Source organism: Paroedura picta, chromosome 1, assembly GCF_049243985.1.
Source record: "Paroedura picta isolate Pp20150507F chromosome 1, Ppicta_v3.0, whole genome shotgun sequence".
Lineage (NCBI taxonomy): Eukaryota > Metazoa > Chordata > Lepidosauria > Squamata > Gekkonidae > Paroedura > Paroedura picta.
This window is the reverse complement of record NC_135369.1, coordinates 77,632,897-77,654,002: the sequence shown is the minus strand read 5'-3', so window position 1 is coordinate 77,654,002 and position 21,106 is coordinate 77,632,897. Positions and strand designations below refer to the sequence as shown.

General features: G+C 44.6%; 1 long non-coding RNA gene across 14 annotated transcripts in view; it reads left to right on the top strand.

Moving 5' to 3' along the window:
- LOC143840473 (uncharacterized) overlaps nt 1-20,932 on the top strand; it is a 121,211-nt gene extending 100,279 nt beyond the window's left edge. For 13 of the 14 annotated variants that reach the window (XR_013232227.1, XR_013232222.1, XR_013232224.1 and 10 more), the window contains one exon: nt 18,136-20,932. This is a non-coding gene — a long non-coding RNA (uncharacterized LOC143840473). Of the gene's footprint in view, nt 1-7,246; nt 7,318-18,135 lie in introns of all 14 variants that reach the window. The other variant, XR_013232205.1, reaches the window with a different exon arrangement.
- Nucleotides 20,933-21,106: the final 174 nt, after the last annotated feature.

The window sequence follows — 21,106 nt, the reverse complement described above, 5'->3', positions numbered from 1 at the left end:
TGGTAACAGGACAACAGACTCATGGTTTGCTGGTTGTTGGCCATAATAATGCAAGAAGTCTCATTCCTGAAGAGTGTCTTCAAGTCCTCAAAGTGAGTTATGTCATCAGGAAATAAATGAGCAGAGAATTTCCCTCTTTTCCTCTATGGTCTGGTGGCCCTCTACATTTAAGCATCTAGTCCAGTTGAAGGAAGAGGTAGTTAAATAGGGAATAGGACAACATGCTGACAAAACCCCTGGATTTGGGTTAAGTGTCCATTCATGAAGACCAGGAAAGGCTATTCATAAGTCTCCTTGAGCTGCTATTCTACATTGTAACAGAAAATAGTTTCTGAGGTGACTTACAGTTCTCATTTTTTATCTTTTATTTGATGATGATGATACTTTTAGATTTGGTGATGAGAAGCAGTATAGAATATCTGAATAAAACCCCACTTCCCTATTGTTTCAGAAGCAACACATGCCCTGAGGTATTTCTTTGTTTCTGTTTTTTTATGATTATATCATACTTACGATGTAGATAAAAATCACTTGGACCCCAGAAGCGTCTTTTTTCCTTTGTTGCTGGGGCTGATGTGAATACTTCCCAAGTGTGTGCAGTTTGGAGGATAATTGAGATCTGTTTCTTATATCTCTGTATTTCCATACCCACAGTTTCAAATGACTGCACAGGTTTATTTTGACAGCTTCTCCTTCACAATAAACTGAAATACTTTTTAAAGTGCTGTCTGTAAGAAATGAAGAAAATTACTTACGTTGCATTCATAAATCCTTGCCAAATATGCCACCAGATTGACTGTATCATCGGTCTCCTTTTTCATTTAAAGCTTGCTGAAATAACTCCAAATTTTAATAGATTTTATCAGTTGACTGAGAAAAATATTACAACCTATTAATTGAGTCTGTGTTTATTGAGCAATAAAATAACTGGCCAGGTTCATTTTTGTGCTATCTGATGACTTCTTGCTGGTCATATAAGTATTCCTTATCTTAATGCTTCTTCACTTGCATATTTGGATAGACATTGCACCTGAAGTTGAAATTGTTCCCCTTGGGCCTCTTATCTTCTACCCTTCTGTCTACAAATTACAAGGGTCCAAGAAAAAGGGTTTCTGGCTATTAGCTTCTCAGATGAGCAACAGCTAGCAGAAGAAGGATCAAACATAAACATGCTTGCTGAGGATAAGAGTCAGTTCTTTCTCCTATGTGGAACACCTTCCGTTATCTTAACAAACTCCTGGCAGGAAGTAGCATTTGCTACTTCAGCAAATAATTCAGGGGTTGTGACAAGCACAAAACACACTTGCCTGTCAGGAAACAGCTTTTGCTAAGGGCAGCAATTCAGGGACTTCTTCAGTCAGTAGGATAGAAGTTCTCAGAGCATAACTCCTTTGCCTGGGAAAGGAAGAGGCCTCTTTATCCTTCTGGGTGTTCTGCATATTTGAGAAACAGTTGCACATGACCGCCCCTTCCCAAGTAAGCTTAGGTCATTTGCTGAGGAACAGTGATGGTACCGGCTTTGTGGAACTCCCTCTCTGGGAAGATTATTGGTCTTCCTCTTTGTGGCCTTTAGTAGATTGGCTAAGACTTGTTTGTTTTAACTTTCAGGTGGTCTCCAGAGTAGAGTTTTGCTTTGTTCAGCCATGATATCTTGGCTAGCTCCTGATTATTTTACTGTGATTTTGTTTATTGGGATGCACCTGTTTTATTTAGAATTTCAATAATTTTAATATATGACCATATTAGAATCAAAAGTCAGGCTATGAATTGAACAAACAAGTAAGCAAGGGAAGGGAAAGCTAAAGACAATGGGCTTACACAACCACATTGAGTGGATGGCTCTCTCTGCAAAAACAAATGGTCTCCTGTTTCGTTATGTATTATATTTATGACATGCTTACTACTCTGGCAATTGGGGTATATTTTGTATTCCAATTATCTTGTCAAGGGGGCAAAATATTGGCTGCAGCTGATACGGTTTGCTTACCTAAGCCTTCTTGGCTACAGACCAGCTAAGTCATGGACCTGCTTCTGTCCTTATGCATAGTATTTTATTTACATGCAAATATGGTAATCCCTTTCATAAATGTAGCACAGAAATCCAGTTGTCTGAGGAGAGGATTGTCACTTCACCTTTGTCTGGAAGGCTGTGCTGTGTGCAGTGTTGTACATCCTATCAACACTGCAAGAACTGAAGTGAGAGATGCACGGGGATTTCAGCCAAGTGAAAAATAAAATAACAGCATCAACTCTTGAGCTTTGTAGTACTTGAAATCTAAATATCTAATTCTGAAATCCTGCAGTTAGGGGTGTGTCAGCTTTGACTTTTTGTTTTTGTTCTCAATCCTTACTTTGGGTAAATATTCTGTGTACATCTGTGACATCCTGATGCTTGATCTGGCATAATTCTAAGGGCATGCAGAGCTGAGCACTACAGCTTGCCATTCATTTACATTGGCAAGAAAGAGAAGCTTTGGAGTTTGGTGGCTGGACAGGAACTGCATAGAGAGAGAAATGAGTACATTAAAGCATGACCAAGCAAAGAAATGAGCTACTTCAACAGTAGGGTTGGCCATTATTCTGCACCAGAGGATGCCAATTTGTGAGTTACTTGGCATCTGCTTTCACACTTCTAGTGGAATATCTGGGGGGAAAGCACATCCCCATGAAGAGACGCAGGAAATCATATGCAAGCACAGCTTACTCATTTCACTGTGGGAGGATGCATAATGTTCCCTACCAGAAACCTGAAAGGCAGATGTGTGAGTCACTCATGCAGGCACTTCCCAAACTTTTAACATAATACCCAAAGCTACTATTAATTCTGTGTCTTGCATACTCTTCTGGGGTGAATGAACAGGAAACAACAGTAGGGGTCATGCAAGATTCTCCTAAGACAAAGCAAAGGGAAATCTGCAGGTCTCATTTTTGCTTGTAGTATGGAGTGATCAATGGAAAAGGAATGCAGCCTATCACAAAGAGAGAACACAAACAAGAAACAAGCCAGAAAAAAACAGAAAGTTGCTTTATTGGTTCTTACTGCTGTCAATAACGGGGTAGGAGCAAGGGGAACACAAAGTCATGTTGTTTCTCTTTGGAAAAAGCAGAAATTAGATGGGAAGAAACTTGTTGTGAATGCTCTTGCAATTTCTGTTTCTTCTATAGAGAGGTTGGAGTCAAGTTTTGAGGGGAATAAAAAAGTTTTGTCCTGCAAATATCCTACAAGAAATGTAGGTGAAGACTAAAAGGGGGCAGCCCAACCTTGATGGACCCACAGTCTTATCCAGTACTAGGAAAAGAGCCCATTGTAACCCAAATACAATGGGCGCTAGAATGGGAAGGACAGGGCAGCAGGCAGGAAGGGAGCGAACCTTACATGATGGTTGACGGCAGAGCCCCAGAAGCGACTGCATTTCTGCATCTCCGCAAAATACCCAGAGGGCCGATCCGTAGAGCTTTAACGGAAGATTGCAAAAGGCGCACCTCCAGGCTCCGGGCGGCGGCGGCGAGGCATCCTCGGCTGCTAGGCGGTTCCGTCGGCGGTCCCTCGGCGGCCATTTTCTGAGCTCCGTCGTAATAAGGGACGGGAATCCCCGGCAGCCGCTCGCAGGGCGGCTGCTGGGAGCTCCCTAGCCGGCGGCCTGACACCTCGGGAGGCGCTACGTGCGGCTCGCAGTTGCTCCGGCAAGGAATCGGAGGGACCAATCGGCAGGCACTTCGCGCCTGCTGATTGGTCCCTCCAATAGTCTGTCCGGGGGAAGGGTCCAATCGGCACCCTTCCTCATCCCGGACACAGCCCGCCTTCCAAGGGCTTACTGTTTTATTTAGTCCGTGGTGCCCGCGGCGCCACGGGCAGTGTACAGATAAGGCAGCTTCATGAATGCAACAGAGACAATAACATTCTGGATATTGTAAGCTATTGTCATATTGTAAGGCAAGCATATAACTAAAGTGATATAATGAGTCCACTGTGAATTATTTCCATTTCGTCTCAGTCCAAAACTGCAGAAAGCCACACAGGAAAGGAAGAGAGAAAAGCAGATAAAAATGCAAATAGAAAAAAAGTTGTGATATTTTCAAATGGGAAACTATTGTCAAAATGAATGTTTTCTATCGACTTGTGGGAGAGATGATTAAACATGTTCTTGGAAAATTTTCTCATTGATGTTTTGGCAGAGCAGCAGTGATGCAGGAAATAAGATGTGCCTTGGGAATGGATGAGGTAATTCATTTCTCTTGAGAATGGAATGTTTTCTCGCTTTCGCAGCCCAAACCACAGCTCAACCTGAAGTTTCTGGATTTCTGGTGGCTTTGATGAACTCAGATCCAGGCACTTTGGTTTAATCAGCTTGTATAGCTCACTGAAAATAAATATGCACTTCTAAATGCATCATTTATGTTCTAGTGCAACAGTTTAATGCATGGTATCTCTTGGGGGACAAGCAAGGACACAGCTAGAGGCATAACTGGATCTCGGTGAAAGCTCAAGGCAAACAGTCAGGAAATAGGTAAGCAAACTAGGCCAGACTTGAACTCAGAAGAAAGGAAGAGTAAGCAGGATGAGGGATGAGACATTTGTACCTCTATCGCAGCACAGCCTAGAGCCATTATGAATAATTTGTAAACTCCACCTTAAACTTGAATACTCACAACATTTTCATACCTAAAAATCAAGGCTTAAGCCTCTTGGAAAATCGCTGTCAAGCATAGAAGAAAATCGATTTCCAGTTGCATCTTTGCCAATAACTATGCAGTATGGCTCAACAAGAAAGAACACAAAAGAACGACGATAAAGGTGCTGCTGTTGTTGTTTGTTAAAAAAAAGAAGAAAGGAAAATCTGCTGTCAATGATGGCATATGCTTTGGTTAGGGTTACTACAGTGTACTGTATGTTCCCTTGAAAACTTCAGTTGATGCAGAGAGCTGCAGCCAGGATCTTGATGGGAGTGGGTCAAAGAGACTATGAAGCCACCTACATCACCCTGGCATGTCCACAGAGGCTTCCAATTTGTTTCTGGGCATAATTCAAGGTGTTAATGTTGACATTTAAAGTCTTATATGATTTGGGACCAATGTACCTGAAGGATTGCTGAGTGCCTTATGAAACTATTTGACTACTGTAGTAATCTTCTAAGACTGCACAGAGGGAGTTGGTGGGATATAGTCTGTGGAGAACAGAAATTTTTGACTTAAAGGGCATAACACAAGACAGAAAGCAGAACGTGTTTGCATGCCACCTTTACAAACAACAACCCTTCTCCTTAAAGGGTCATCGCCTGCTTCTCACAGGCAAACAATCAGCACCCTTTACAAATAACCTGGAAGTGCATGAACAATCTCTGTTGCAGAGGAGTCACTGCCTTGGTCTTCCTCTCGCTAGAGAGAGATTTGCTCACTAGCTTGGGTGAAAGGCTTGGGAAGTTGGGTCTCTGTTAAAACAAAGAACAACATGCATCTCTAGCAGCCCAGAACGGTTGCCCCAAGGACACACCAAGGAAGAGATAACCAAGGGCAAGTGTTGTTTAAAGCACATTGGACCATGTTTTAGGCATGAGAAAGGCAGAGCTACTGCCAAGACAACCTCCTCCATCTTGTATTGGTGTATTTGGTTTTTCCTACCTAAATGCGGAACTTTACATTTGTCCCTATTGAACTTCATTTTATTCAGTTTAGCCCACTCCTTGAGCCTATCAAGATCATCCTGTATTCTGTTGCTGCCTTCAGTTGCATTTGCTACCCCTCCCAGTTTAGTATCATCTGCAAATTTAATAAGTATCTCCTCTAATCCCTAATCCAAATCATTTATGAATATGTTGAACAACACAGGCCCCAGGACAGATCATTGGGGTACTCCACTTGTTTCTCTTTCCCAATAAGATGCTGAACCATTAACAAGTACCCTCTGGGTACAATTTGTCAACCAGTTATTGATCCACTTGACAGAATTAGGATCCATACCGCATTTTACCAACTTGTTAACAAGAATATCTTGTGGAACCTTATCAAAAGGTAACTGAAGTCACCCATGACCACTGTTTCCCCCTTTTTTTCCTGTTCTCTTTGGTCTGCAGATCTCCGTCCGCTGCTGTCTTCCCTCCACCCACCCCACTGTTCTGCCAGTCCCTGTCACCCCAGATGTCTTCTCTTCCTCCTCAGCATGTTGTATGCTGAGTGCTGCCTCCACAGTGGGGTGGGGGGGGGAGATCAGTGGACGGGATGTGTGTCTGCAGACTGAAGAGTATGGGAAGGTTGCATGGAGGTAGGAACGCCTAAAGAGAATTATGCTGTCAGAAATGCTGGGGGGGGGGCTGCTGCCTTTGCTTGGCAGGGAATGGAGAGAGGAAGGTGGGAGTGGGACATAGGCTAAAGTGCATTTTCTCCTCCAAACCTTCTTCCCACTGTTTGCGGGCTGGTTGTCTGCTGGGGTATTGCACTTTCCCAGGTGGTGAATCCACTTTTGGGGATTCCCCTTGTCACGGTGGCCTTTCCACACAAGGACCAATGTTGCCAAATATTTTCAGTATGCAGAAACGCTATATTTAATAGTGGAATTTTGTCATTCTAGTGGAATATTGTAGTCCCAGTAGCATTGTATTCATTCCCCACAGGTTTCCGGTCTCGCTGAAATCGCAACAAAGGAAGCAATATTTTTCTGCGCTTCTTCCGGCCCCTGGCTGTCAATCAAACAGAACAGCCAATGGACTGTTGTGTTCATGTTCCCGAAAAGCCCCTTTCCCTTTAAAAACTGTTTTTTAAAAACGCAAACACACCAGTTGCAACAAAGTTCAGTCTCAGAAAGACCTTCTTTGCTGGCGTAGGAGCTGGAACTTAATCGTTTACATGCTCTTCAAGTAAAAAAGAACCCCCCCCCCCCACCGATGGGTGCGATTTGTGGCCGAAATTACAGACAGTGTCGAACAGGGGGCTGTATTGTGCTTGGGAACTATAAAGACACTTGCAGTAGGGAGCTTTGTTTTACTGTTAAGCACTTCTGTGGAGGGACTTTAGCCGGCGCAGCCTCACTCATTCACTGCTTTCGCGGGTCTAAGGGAAAAAAATGGCGATCGTGCCTCTGGAAGCTCAGGGGCGAGAGTGAGGGAGGGACATTCTTTCTACCGCTACATTGAAAATGCACATGTCTTTCGCTGATGTGTTGCAGCTTGTGCTCAGAAGTGTAGTGGTTTTTCAGGGGGAATCCACTTTTCTGGATTTCCCCCTAAGCGTTATAAAATTCCGATTGTTGCAGGAGTTCGGCGGGAGTTTTGCGGTTTGCTTACAACGTCATGCGGAACTTTAAATTAATAGCGTCCACAAAAGGTAAGACTTTGGCTACATTTAAGTTGTGTGGAATGGCCCATGGAATTCACTGCTGCAGAAAGTGGGGACATAAATAGCTGTATTCCTGGTACTTAGGGGGGCAACAGTGAGAAGGCTTCTGGAGTTCTGGCCCTGCTGGTGGACCTCCTGATTACACATGGATTTGACTACTGTATGACACAGTTTTGGACTCAATGAACCATTCCAGCTCCTCCAACATGGCATATTCCAGCCCCTCTCTGATGCTCTCATGTTATTTTTTTGGAATATGCAAGATATATAGTGTGGATGATTCCAAAGGATATAAAGAATATCCTGAAAGGGGCATCAGGAGAGATATGTAATTAGTATATTTAGGTAGAAACTTGTGATGTCCCAGGGTGTGGTGAGTTGCCCTCTGATGCCCTTTGCTGTCCTGGACCGACAGCACTGACCGACACACGTGAATCTTCCAATAATTCAGCATTTATTTCCAACCACACTATTTTAGCAAGTATCACTTTCACCTTTCTCTCCTTCTCCACCACCTTCCCATGTGCACATGTCCCTTTTATCCCCCTTTCCCCCCTTGTCTCTAGCTCTACTCCCTTTTTCCCAGTGTTCCCTTCCTGCCGCTCTTGGCATCAGCCTGTTTCTCATCTTCTCTGCTTTCTTCCTTGTCCCCTTCCATTGTTCCCACTGGCCCCCTTGGTTGGTTCTGGGTGGCATAGCTGCTCACCCCACTTCAGCCTGCCCTACCCCTCCAACTGGGCTGTCGGAGACAAACCTGTGCCAGGGTTCCACTTTTCTTGGCCTCTTCTCCTTTGGGCTGGGAAAGACGCTGCATACATTAAGCGGGGTTTGTCCCTGTCCCCCACATCCCTACCTCGGCCCGACTTAGCTGTGCTTCCTTTGAGCTGTGGCAGGCTGTTCCAAGGTTGTTGCCTGCCAGCCTGTTCTTGGTTATCACAGTGGGGTCCTCCATGCTCTGCTGCTGTCTCGCCTGGGCTGTCTGGTGGCAGTGTATACCCACCCCTCCCCCAGCATTCATGGGTGGTATCCCCTGGCATGGTGTCTCCTGTCTTCTCTGGGATACTGCAAAGCTCTGTCTCCCAGCTGGGGGTGAGTGTGCAGTCCTGTGCCTCTGCTGCCCCCGGACAAACTTCCTAGTGTTTTTCAAATAATTTCCTGATGGGCTCAACTACAGATTCCCTGCTCCTTTGAGCACACTTCTTCCCTGTTTGCATTCAGATAAAGAAGAACAGATTTCAGACTGTTAGGACTGCTTCTCCTCTCTTTCTGTACAAAGTTGCTTCTCTTACAAGAACTATTTTATTCTTTAAGCAGCTGGTGCTACGCACCCTTGCAGATTTAAACTGTGCCAACACATGACTTTTCTTAGGATAAAAATGTTGTTTCAACATGGTGGTCTGCGGCTAAAGGTGTATCAGAAGGAAGACTGGAGCCATCAAATCAGTCGAGAAGCAAAGCAATACATTCCCACACTTGATAGGAATATTGCCTCCTGTTCAGACTCAGCCTGCATCTTGTTGGCTAGGAAAACCCACTGAAAGCATTGATCATGACAGGTTCCATTCATTTCTTAAAGTAACATATTCTCCAATAATTGAATCTATTTCATAGTTTTAAAGGGCTACAACGTTTGGTCATAGAAAGGCTTAGGAAAGGCTTTTTATTTCCTCATCACCACTTTTTGAAATGTTGTTCTAGGGATGTCCTCTGGTTTCTCAGGAAAAGACTCATCCTGGTACAAAGAAGAGTTTAAGCTTGTGATGAATATATAGCTAAGCCAGAAGGGTGGTTACGCTGCAGTACAGCCATCTCTTTGCATTCCAGCAGTTCTGGGGCAGATGCTAAAATATTGGCCCTTGAATACCCAGAATGTCTTGCATTCCCTTCATATACAATTCTTGCAGCAAAACACCTTAAAGGGGGGGGGGGGGGAGTTGAGTTGTCGTTCTCCGCCATGCTGGTAATATTGGTAATGTTATTATTGTTTCAATGGGGTTTTAATGGGGATTCTGGAATGCTGTAACCCACCACGAGCCGCAAGGGAGTGGCGGGAAATAAATCCAATAATAATAATAAGAAGAAAAAAGCTACCAGATACATTAGAAGGCAGGGGGGCAGTCCTTGGCACACAAAGAATACCAACACATGGGTTTTTCCTTTTGGAGTAAACTGGCCACAGCTTTAATTTAATAAACATGAGCGAAGGCACTCCAAAGGTGAGGGGAGTGGATCCTGAGCGCCCCTCCCCTGCTGCTGCCAGCAGACAGCAGTCCCACAGGGAGGGAAACCCATCAGCATTTCTGTCTGCGGTGCCAAGCAACCAGCCAGTCAAGCTCCCCCCTAACCATCAGGCCTGCTGGAACCTGGGAAGATAAGCATAGGAAAGCCCCACGAGCGTCAACCTCTATTGGAGCTCTCCCAGCCACCCCACCATGTGACGCAGGCAACTCCCCAGATGGGAAGTGGCCCCCCAATCACATGTGCAGCTTCTTAAGGAAACTCCCACCCATGGGCAGCAACCTGCCCCCCACTAAGGATCTGCTCCCATACAAACCGCCACTGAGCGGGAAAGGTAAACCTGCATCCGCTCCCACCAACGCTCATGCCTATGTGAGCCCCAACAAGGCAGCTCCCATATCACCCAGCCAGAAGTCTTGACCATAATCCATCAGATGGAGACCATCCTCTTAGAATAGTGCCTCCAAACTGAATGCAATGTCAGGATGAGGCAACACCATGCAGGATTGGGAGACTGTTTGACAAATCTTCCTCCTTGCCATGTCCACTCTCCTGGGAGTCAGAGCACCCTGCCAAACCCGATGCTCCAGCAACATGGACTACATCCCATAAGTCCTGGGACAGGTCTGCTGAATGAGGAGCAGGTCCCACATGACAGCCATGGCCAGATCCACCCCTGAGGTTGTGGGCAAATCATTTTCCCCGAGCTGTAAGATGATGATGTCCAGGCATCTGTGCTTCTCTAGGAGGAGCTCGATAGACAACAACAGCACTTCCCAGCGCACCCCTCGAACCCCCTGCCAATGGATGATGATGAAACACCCTAGACCCAGATTGCTACCCCATCTGGACGCCTCCCAGAAGACCACGCTGTGGCTGACGATGAAGACCACAACCTGGGAACAAAGGGATTCAGACAAGCATATCAGTGCATATATAACCTTTATAAACCTTAGAGCGCCAGCCCTATGAAGCCTTAATTCCCACCCCTGTCAATGCCCTTGGCAACGACCCATGTGATGGCCCCAATGTGGAAAGAGTGAGAGCTACAGCCCTGTGGAAACCGACCCAACTCCACCAAACATAGGCACAAAATGGCAGTAAACTGATAACAGGACAAGCATGTGCCATCCTTGTGCATCAGAAATACCCCCGACATGGAGGGATGGATAGCCAGATACTCGGTGATGTTGCTGACTAGGCAGGGTGCATTCCCCTGTCTAGGACGGAGGGTGATAAGCACCCCTTACCCCCCTCCCCCCCGCCAGTCAGTTTTAGACCAGCCCAAATGAACCAGGACCTGTGAGCTAGACAGCTAAAAGTCCTGGGCATGGTTGGCCTTGCCCTGATCATTGGACCGTGAGGAGGCTATTAGCTCATTGGCATGGAAAAAAACCCCAAAACAGCAAAGCCTCAAAGCCAGATGTGCAGACCGTTGACAACTTAGCAAGCAGGTCACAAAGCAGTTCCACCGAGATCAGGCGGCGAGGGTCAGTGGCCGGAGTGTTGATCGGCTCCAAGCCTCCAGCACCTTATGGATCACAAAGGAGGACGTGGATCCCACCAGGAGTGCATCCTGCAAAAAAGTCAAGGCCCAATAGGTGGGTGTTCAACGTCTGCACAGATTGGCCAAGCGACCGCAACTGTGCCAAGCAGCGCAGTACGCTCCCTTCCATCATTGGAGCAGATGTGGAGCAGCCCCAAGCCTGGACCGGCAGAAACACCAATGGGAAAGAGACTGCATGGGCATGCTGGCCGCCTTTGAAATCTTCCGCTCCCCCCTTTCTCTCACAGGAATCTGCAAGAGCCGGCTGCACACATGTGCAGGAGACCACTTGGTTCTTTGTTTGCCGGGCTGCTCCACTCTTTGCAATGGCAGCTGCTCACTGATGGCTGCAGCTGTATTTATATTGCAGGGGCTACATAAAGTCAGCACCAGTCACTAAAAGGGATAGATCGGAGGGGCACTGTGTGTCTTAAAAGGTCATGGAATGCTAAACGCAAAAAGTCTACAAGTACAATGACTACGATGAAAGATGTAGTCGGTGATCACTGTGTTATCTCTAGCCCAGGAAAACTTCTGCAGCAATACATCTGTTAGTCTTTATGGTGTCACAAAAATGTTTATTTTCACACATACTAGTACAATTTGTCTCCACAATAATCATGTGAGGAAGGTGAGACATAGAGATAAAACCTGCAGAAAACTGTCCAGTGAGAGTCATGGCCGGGTACAGATTTGACACCAAGGCTGACTCCACATGTCACTGGATATGGTGCTTCTGTAATCATTCACTTCTTGGCTTTTCCTGCTGGATAGCGCAATACTTAGGAATGTAAAGATCCAGTCTAACAGTGCTGTTCTAAATACCTCTGTCCAATGACTCTGCTTAGGATGGCAGTACAAGTCCCCTGCTTCCAAATATGGTGCCCTTGCATCAAGCTTCCTCCTATGGGACATGGACAGGTGGGTCTTTTAATTTACCAGGAAGATTTCTGGGGTGTCATGGCATTGGGAGATCACTGGCAGCAAGTAGCATGGCAATTGTGGCCCTGGGGATAGTGGCAGGACAGAGGATTGTTTGGCTTGCACCTGACCAGTGACAGTGTTATAGTTGGCTTGTCTGTCACCTACCAATGCTGCTCTCTGATTGGCTTGTTTTCCTCAGTCCCCCATGGATGAGATACCTTATCAGTGCAGGAAGAAGGTTCTAGTTTTAATGTTTTCTACACAGTGGAATAGGCTGCCTAAGGAGGTGGTGAGTTCCCCCTCACTGGCAGTCTTCAAGCAAAGGTTGGATACACACTTTTCTTGGATGCTGTAGGATGCTTTGAGCAGGGGGTTGGACTAGATGGCCTGTGTGGCCCCTTCCAGCTCTATGATTCTATGATTCTATGATTCTACACCATTCTAAATATACAAAAAATTTTGAAAGGGGGGGGGGAATATAAAAATGTGACTACAGTCCTGTAAATAACTGTATGTAATCCTGCATCTTTCACACATAGCAAGAAATATTTTTATTATGGTGGCTCAGTTGCCTTTTGGTTTATTTGACCATAAACTGTTCCTTCAAATAAATGCCAGGACCAGAGCCCGGGGGCTGAGGATGTAACTCTGAAACACTTTATTGCCTCATAAACTCTGAGCCAAATGAAGTAGTTAGAACATTACATTTTACGTATGAAGAATATATCTGCCCTCCTCCTAATAAGTTTTGTTTCTCAGTCTTGATGTTCTTTCCCTATCCCTGTCCCCACTTTCTGTTGTAATCAATCAATTTATCTAATGCTCACGTGAATACTTAAATCTGGAGATTTAGGCCATGGATATATATAACAGATCGTTGTGCAAACCTGAGAAATGTTCAAGGTTTGTGGAAAAATCTGACATTGAAAAAAAGTTTATTTTGGGGGGTTAAATCCTCCCAAATAGAAAAGAGCACCTGTAGCTTTAAGAAACAAATGCATTTAGTGGCCTTTGTTTTGTTTCGGGTTTTAAGGAAGGGCTTATTGGGCAGGCCTGCCCGTAACCACTGGGCAACATGCTACCAGGTGACTGGCATAGCGTTACTCAACAACAGCCATCCAATGAAAGCAAGGATCGTGGTTTCAGATCAGGATCTGAGAGACCTGGGTTCAAATTCCCACTTTGCCATACACACTCTATGGGTGACTTTGAGTCAGTCAAACACTCTCAGCACTAATCTTACAGGATTGTTGTGCAGATAAAATGAAGGGGAGGCTTATTCGGGAAAAAGGTAAGTTATAAATGATGAAAACAATAAATATGGCTGAAAATGGCCAATAAAAGGTAGGTTAGTTAGTGCATGGGAAGGAGACAAGTAAAAAGGCAAAGTTGAAAACATGGGAGCTTCCAGAAGATCAAAAATAGTATGGGATGGGGAATGCAGGGGAAAGTAAGATATTCCTTCCAAATCCTTGTAGGTTTCCTTCTGTACAACTGGGCCTACTGTGAGAATGGCCAGATTTTTCCTGAGGATAAGCTGCCAGGGGAAGGGAAAGAGAGAAATTGAAGAGGGGCAGATAAAGATAGGCTGGCTGGTGGATAGGAAGGAGAGAGGGAAGCAGGAAAAGGGAAGATGCTATGGGGACTTTCAGGAAATAGGAGATGGAAAAATGAGATGCCCCCCAAGTCCTTGCAGGTACCTTCTAATTGAAGAAGCTTTCCTTGATTGTACCATAAACTCTGTGATATACGAAGAGGGATGTTGACAAACTGGAACGTGTCCAGAGGAGGGCAACAAAGATGGTGAGGGGTTTGGAGACCAAGACATATGAAGAAAGGTTGGGGGAGCTTGGTCTGTTTAGCCTAGAGAGGAGACGACTGAGAGGGGATCTGATAACCATCGTCAAGTATTTAAAAGGGTGCCATATGGAGAATGGAGCAGAATTGTTCTCTCTTGCCCCAGAGGGACAGACCAGAATGAATAGGATGAAATTAATTCAACAGAAATTCCATTTAAACATCCGGAATAAGTTCCTGACAGTTAGAGCGGTGTTTCAGTGGAACACTGAGGCTTCCTCGGGAGGTGGTGGGTTGTCCATCTTTGGAAATTTTTAAACAGAGGCTAGATAGCCACCTGACGGAGAGGCTGATTCTGTGAAGGCAAAGGGGTGGCAGGTTATAGGAGATGAGAGTGAGTGTCCTGCATAGTGCAGGGGGTTGGACTAGATGACCCATGAGGTCCAACTCTATTATTTTATGATTCTATGTTTCTATGATTATACTTGCATCTTCTCCCTTTAAATTTGATGATCTGCAAATAATGTTCAAAACTTTCTGTCCAGAGTTTCCAACAGAAATTGCCCATTTCTCAGAATAATTTAAAAATGGCTAGTTTCTTAAAATGCATAATGACGAGTGGTTTCTTTAAGTGTTACATGTGTGTGTGTGAATAAAGAAACAGAGAGGCATGTTACATCAAGCCTGAGTAGGGAGTAATGGCTTAAAGTTGAATAAAAGAAAACTTTCTTCTTTAAAACAGTAAGCTCTGTTGAGTTACAGCATGGCTTCTAGAGGGAAATGGTGAAAATCCAAGCCGTTTAACATTGTACGATATATAGCGGAGTATACATTTGCCCCCGAGTGAAGGAGACAGTCCTCTAATAGCCTCTTAATCTTTCAGTTTTATGACTGTTCTTGTTGCCCTATTAATTACTTCAGAGTGTGTGACCTGACAGACTTTTAAAGCTTAAAAGTATTTCATTCTTCCTGCCACATCCACTGTCATTTCTCTTCTGAATGGCAACAATAGTGTTTCCATTGGAACATTGGAGCAGCAACATTTTCAGGTATTGAATGAGGAAATGCTGGCTAATGTATGCTAATGAAGTTGCAACATGGCCTTTGAATGCTAGCTCTGATTTCATAGTGTGTGAAAAAGATTACGTGTTGCGCTATAGTTCAAACAATGGAAAACTAAGATGCCAGAGAGAAGAGTGCTAATCTAGCCTTTTCTTTAAGGACCCATGCAATAATGGTGATGGGTAAAGAAAACAACAGGCCTTTACAGGGTTCTATTCAATTATGCTGTTGGATTGGAGACTTTAGGTCAAATGAGTTGTACAGCAGTTTACAAGGGAGTAGCCAGCAGATTAGCATGGAAGGGCAGATGGGAGGAGTTAGGAGCAGAGTGAATGAAGAGAGGTCAGGAAATAAAACAGAGAGACACCAAGCAGGGGGAGGGGAATATCTGCAAGGAACAAGGGCCAGGAAAAAGAGGGATGTGACAGCTGATGATGGCCCAAGAGGCAATGAGGAACAGGAATATCACAGTAAAAGCTGGGATCCTGAGGGAGACAGCTGGAAAACCTCAGACTGGATGCCTGGATCCGGTTCAAGCTTTTGGTATTAACCTTTAAGAAGAAGAAGAGTTGGTTCTTATATGCTGCTTTTCCCTACCCGAAGGAGGCTCAAAGCGGCTTACAGTCGCCTTCCCATTCCTCTCCCCACAACAGACACCCTGTGGGGTGGGTGAGGCTGACAGAGCCCTGATATCACTGCTTTAAGGCTTTACGCAAGTTGGGACCCACATACTTGAGGGACTGCCTATTGCCCTATGTCCCCCGCAGGGTGCTATGCTCTGCGGGGGAAAATCTATTGGTCGTTCCTGGCCCTAGAGAAGTGCGCCTAGCCTCATCTAGGTCCAGGGCTTTTTCGGTCCTGGCCCCCACCTGGTGGAATGAGCTCCCAGGTGAGCTGCGGGCCCTGCGGGATTTGTCAGCTTTCCGCAAGGCCTGTAAAACGGAGCTCTTCTGCCAGGTTTATGGTTGAGGCTGGGGTCTGTGAGATAGAGTATTGCCCCCCCAAGGGGGGTCTGAACGATACAATGATATAGGCTAGATATCAGGAAGAAAATGTTCACTGTCAGAGTAGTTCAGCAGTGGAATAGGCTGCCTAAGGAGGTGATGAGCTCCCCCTCACTGGCAGTCTTCAAGCAAAGGTTGGATACACACTTTTCTTGGATGCTTTGGGCTGATCCTGCATTGAGCAGTGGGTTGGACTAGATGGCCTGCATGGACCCTTCCAACTCTATGATTCTGTGAAGTATAATCACCTCCCCCCATTCTCTTTCGCTATGGTAGGCGGTAGTAGATTGTGATTGGCTGCCGCCATGTTATGTTATGATTTTTAATGTCTTTTAATGGGGTTTTAATTGGGGGTTTTAAGACAACTGTCACCCGCCACAAGCCTACCCAGAGATTGGCGGGAGATAAATATAACAATAACAATAACGACAACAACAATAACAATAACAATAATAATGAGAGAGGGTGAAGAAAAATACGCTTCCCAAAGAGAAGCAATGGAGAAGATAGCTGTCAACTTTCCTACCAGAGAAAAGACTGCCCTTGAGAGAAGGCCTGGCAGATGGCCTACAAGCATTGTGGCATTTGTAAACAGAGAGGCAACTAGGGGGGAGAGACTTGGGTAAACAAGTAAGCAAAATAATTTGCACTAAAGTAGCAGCAGAGAATTAAAAGCCTCTTGTGGCGCAGAGTGGTAAGGCAGCCGTCTGAAAACTTTGCCCATGAGGTTGGGAGTTCAATCCCAGCAGCCGGCTGAAGGTTGACTCAGCCTTCCATCCTTCCGAGGTCAGTAAAATGAGTACCCAGCTTGCTGGGGTGTAAACGGTCATGACTAGGGAAGGCACTGGCAAACCACCCCGTATTGAGTCTGCCATGAAACCGCTAGAGGGCGTTACCCCAAGGGTCAGACATGACTCGGTGCTTGCACAGGGGATACCTTTACCTTTACCTTTAGCAGCAGAGACTTAACTGATTTGTAGAAGATATCAGTAGCCAATCAGATTCTTTAATCTGTATTTGGCTTTTTTATTTGAGTTTATGCCAAGTGCACACCCCCAATCAAAACATGCTCTCTTCCTTTCTCCTTACTTCCCCACTCTTTTCTGAAAAACTATTTGCCCTAAAATCTGTCCTCTTGGCATATGAAAACTACAAAGACTGTTCTCCTCTTTTGATTCTTTTCCTATCCCCTCCTTCAAACATTGATTTTCAGCAGTAAGGTCACAGTTAGGCTAGCTGCTTCAGTAATGCTTGCTGAGCTTGCTCAGAGGATTTCCTCCAAACTGCTTGTAGCAACATATGGCAGAGACAAAATGTGATACTGTTCTAAATCCTGTTCAAATCTAGCCCAGGAGCATGTGTAATCCAGGTAATCACCTATTCTGAGAGTGCAGTCAAAAAGAATAGTGCTCTGCTGACCAGCCAAAGGCAGCAATCTCCTGGTATTGATACCAGGGGTGGTCAATCCAATGGGATCTTGCCAGCCAGTATTGCACACCCCTGTTATCTTCTGTTCCTAAAAAAGGTTCTAATGCTTGAGCACTTGGGGTCCATAGTTTTTCAGCAAGGCAGGTCTTTTGAGGGTTCTGGTTGAAGTCCTGGACAATAGATCAGATATCTGCATTGCAGATCAGATCAGATACAGATCAGATCAGGTACAGATCAGATATCTGCATTGCAGGACAGCAGATCCTGGATGTGAAAAACATTTAGAAGGCAATGCATCTTGCCATCCATCTAGCAAAGTGCATAGAGTTGCATATCTCCTTATGTTCTCTCAGGCCCTTCATCGATCACAGCACGTTCTTTTACACAGGTCTATCTCAGGCCCATTCATCAGAGATCTGCATTTCAGTTTCTTGCCTAAGGGAGTATAAATTCAAAGGTAGTTTGAAGCCAGGGAGTGTGACTGCCCTCTCTGTTTCTGAAATATGAATTTCAGTCAGCTCAACCTCATAGATGTACTTTGATCTTGATTAATACTGTTGGAATGCATGGCCGTGATTGTGTGCAATGAAGGAAGCTGAGGCATACAAAGAAGAGCTCCTGGAATTAAATATATTAACTTCAGATGCAAATTAATCAGAAATCCGTGTCTGATCCCTTTGTTTTCACCTCAGTGAATCCCAATGATGAGAGTACATTGCTGGCATCTGGAGAAGTAGCCATGAATAATGAGAGATTATTAGCACCCCGTTCTTTTTTGAGATGGCATTTCTCTACATTCCTTTGCAGGTGGTGTCAATTAGGCCCGGCCTGATGGTTTCCTATGTGATGAAGCACTTGACCTCGGACACGGCTTTTCCATAGACTATTCAACAGGCAACCTCTGTTAATATGCAGGTCACCAGACTCTTCAATTGTACTGAATCCCTTGTAGCTGTGACTTCCTGATCCTCGTTTCCAGTACATGGCAATTCATCAGGATAGATTATCTGCTGTCTGTGTAATGTTCTGTGTATTTAGTTTTCTGTGGAGCTAAACTCTAGAAATCACAGTGTGTCTGCTCCAGAGAACATTTGCCCTTTGATGTCTGTTTACTTTCTCTCTGTCAAGTTAACGTTGAACACTAATATGCCACACACCTCTCTGTCTCACGGGAGAAAGGGGTACTGTCACAGAGGATTAAACAGTGACTTAATGTACTGTCTGCTTAAATAACAAAAGAAAGACATCTGACAGTAGGTGATATTTGGTACAAGGCGTATGAGAAGAATGGATGTGGTACATTCGATTCTTTTATTGTCCTGATGTTGTACTGTTGACAGTCTGCCGCAATAAGATGACTAAAGCATGTGCGTCTGTGGACTTTCCTGTTTAAGATACAGTCATGCCAACTCCCATCTTCCAGTGGAGCCTAGTCCAAATTTTGACTTAAAGAAATCTTCTTTAACAAACTTCATCCCCTCCCTTACTTGGTAGGAATATTTCTTAAACCTATTCCATGAGGACAGAGTAAGCTCCTGTAGCCTCCCTGAGATCATCCTGTCAGATATCCCAGACTGGGCCCCAGTGATGCCTGATGAAGTCAGGGCTTGTATTGATCAACTAAAGCCTAGAAAAGCACCAGGACCTGATGCGATCCCTCCTGAGCTGCTTAAAACCTCCCCAGACTGGCGGGCTCCTCTTTTGGCTGCTCTCTTTACTGTAATTAACAAAACAGGCTTAATGCCTGACTCATGGACAAATGCAATCCTTGTTCCAGTATTTAAAAAGGGTGACCGCTCGCTCCCAACCAATTATAGACCCATCAGCCTTCTCTCTATTGTTGGGAAGCTATATGCCAAACTCCTATCAAATAAACTTACCTTGTGGTTGACTAAGGAAAAGATTCTAGGCCCTGAGCAGGTTGGATTCTGTCACGGGAAATCCTCCCTCGATCATTGCACCATCCTTGCCCGCCTTGTCAACAAATATAGTAAGAAAGAGGGTCCAAAGCTCTTTGCAGCTTTTCTGGACCTTAAGGGGGCCTTTGATTCTATCCCTAGAGATCTTCTCTGGGATAAGCTGTTAAAGATGAAGATAGATAAAAGGCTCCTATATCTTATAAGGAAACTCTATTCTTCTACCTGTTGCCAAGTCAAACTCACCCCCCTTGGGAGTCTTACTCCTAAAATACCAATCAACAAAGGGGTAAAACAAGGATGCATTTTGGCTCCCCTCCTATTTAACCTTTTTATAAGTGACCTTGCTCCGTCCCTATCCCCCAATTCTAGCCATAGCCCCAAAATTGGTTCTCTTCACATCCCATTGCTTTTATACGCAGATGATGCAGTTGTTCTGTCCCATTCACAAATTGGTTTAAAACGCTTACTGGTTCAATTCCTGGACTTCTGTGAAGTAAACAAACTTGCTCTGAACTTTGAGAAGTCAAAAATTGTGGGTTTTGGAAGCCTCTTAAATAGAATGTAAAAGGTAACAACATTGAACAAGTTAAAATACTTGGGAATATTTTTTCACCATAATGCAAATTGGGCTACACAGAGGAAATATGCAATCACATCTGCAAAACCTAGTGCCCTGGCAATTACACGTTTCTTCTACACCAGTGGTAACCAGTACGTGCCAGCAGCCCTCAAAGTATTCAATGGGAAACTAAGTGCCCAACTATTCTATGGCATCCCTATTTGGATCAACGCTTTTAACCAAGCAGTCGAAAGTCTCCAATCTGTCTTCCTTCGTAAAATCCTTGGGACCCCGAACTGTGTCTCTTACGCAGTCCTATGTCTAGAAACCAGCCAAAGACTATTGGAAACCAGAGCATGGTTGTTAACAATCAAGTTCTGGCTTCACATTCATTTTAGATCTGACCCCAGTAGTCTAATTTCCCTTATGCTATCTGAACATGAGTCATCTACTTGGTTAAGACACATTGAGGGAAAAATGTAATCTATAGGAATCTCTTTAGACCCTTGTATCTGGTATCTGAAAAGACTGCATTTAATTCAATTAATTCAATTAAACGCAGACTGTTAGACATAGAACTGCAGGAACTTAGCAGTAAAGCTAGAAACGTTTCCTCGCCATTGAGCTTGGGGATCTCACCAAGCTCTCAGCCCCTAGCTGCATACTTCTACCATCTAATCATCCCACAACAGTGTAGAGCATTCATGTTAGCTAGAACTAATGTTCTACCTTCTGCTGTTCTATATGGGAGATTTCAACAGATCCCGTATTCAGCTAGGTTGTGCCCATGTGGACAATGCTGTATAGAATCAATTACACACGTTTTCTTCCATTGTCCATTTTATTCCTCGATCCAAGCTAAATTTCTTAACTCACTGCTGTGTAAAAGAGAACTGCATTCCGATGAACGTAAGACTCAGTTTCTTTTGACATCCCAGAACCCTGATATAATTGAACCAGTTGCAAAGTTTTTATATCTTGCCATGAGAAATCGTGAATGTATTATGTCCTACCCTAAAGCATAATCTTTGCCTATGTTTTCACTAGGAGTGGATCCTTTTGCACTTTCCCTTCTTATATTGTACTTTTATATGCTAGTAAAGGCTTGTTGTTGACTTAAAGTGGATACTGAGTTGTAATTCTGTGACCAGTGTCAGAATGGCCTGATTTAAGAAGGGCCAATTTAATGTAAGTCAAGGGGTCTCATCACCAACCTAGTCATCAGGAGAGCTCCATTTCTACATGGAATAGACAGACCTGATGTTGGAGATATTGTATTTTATCCATGAGATGGAAATCT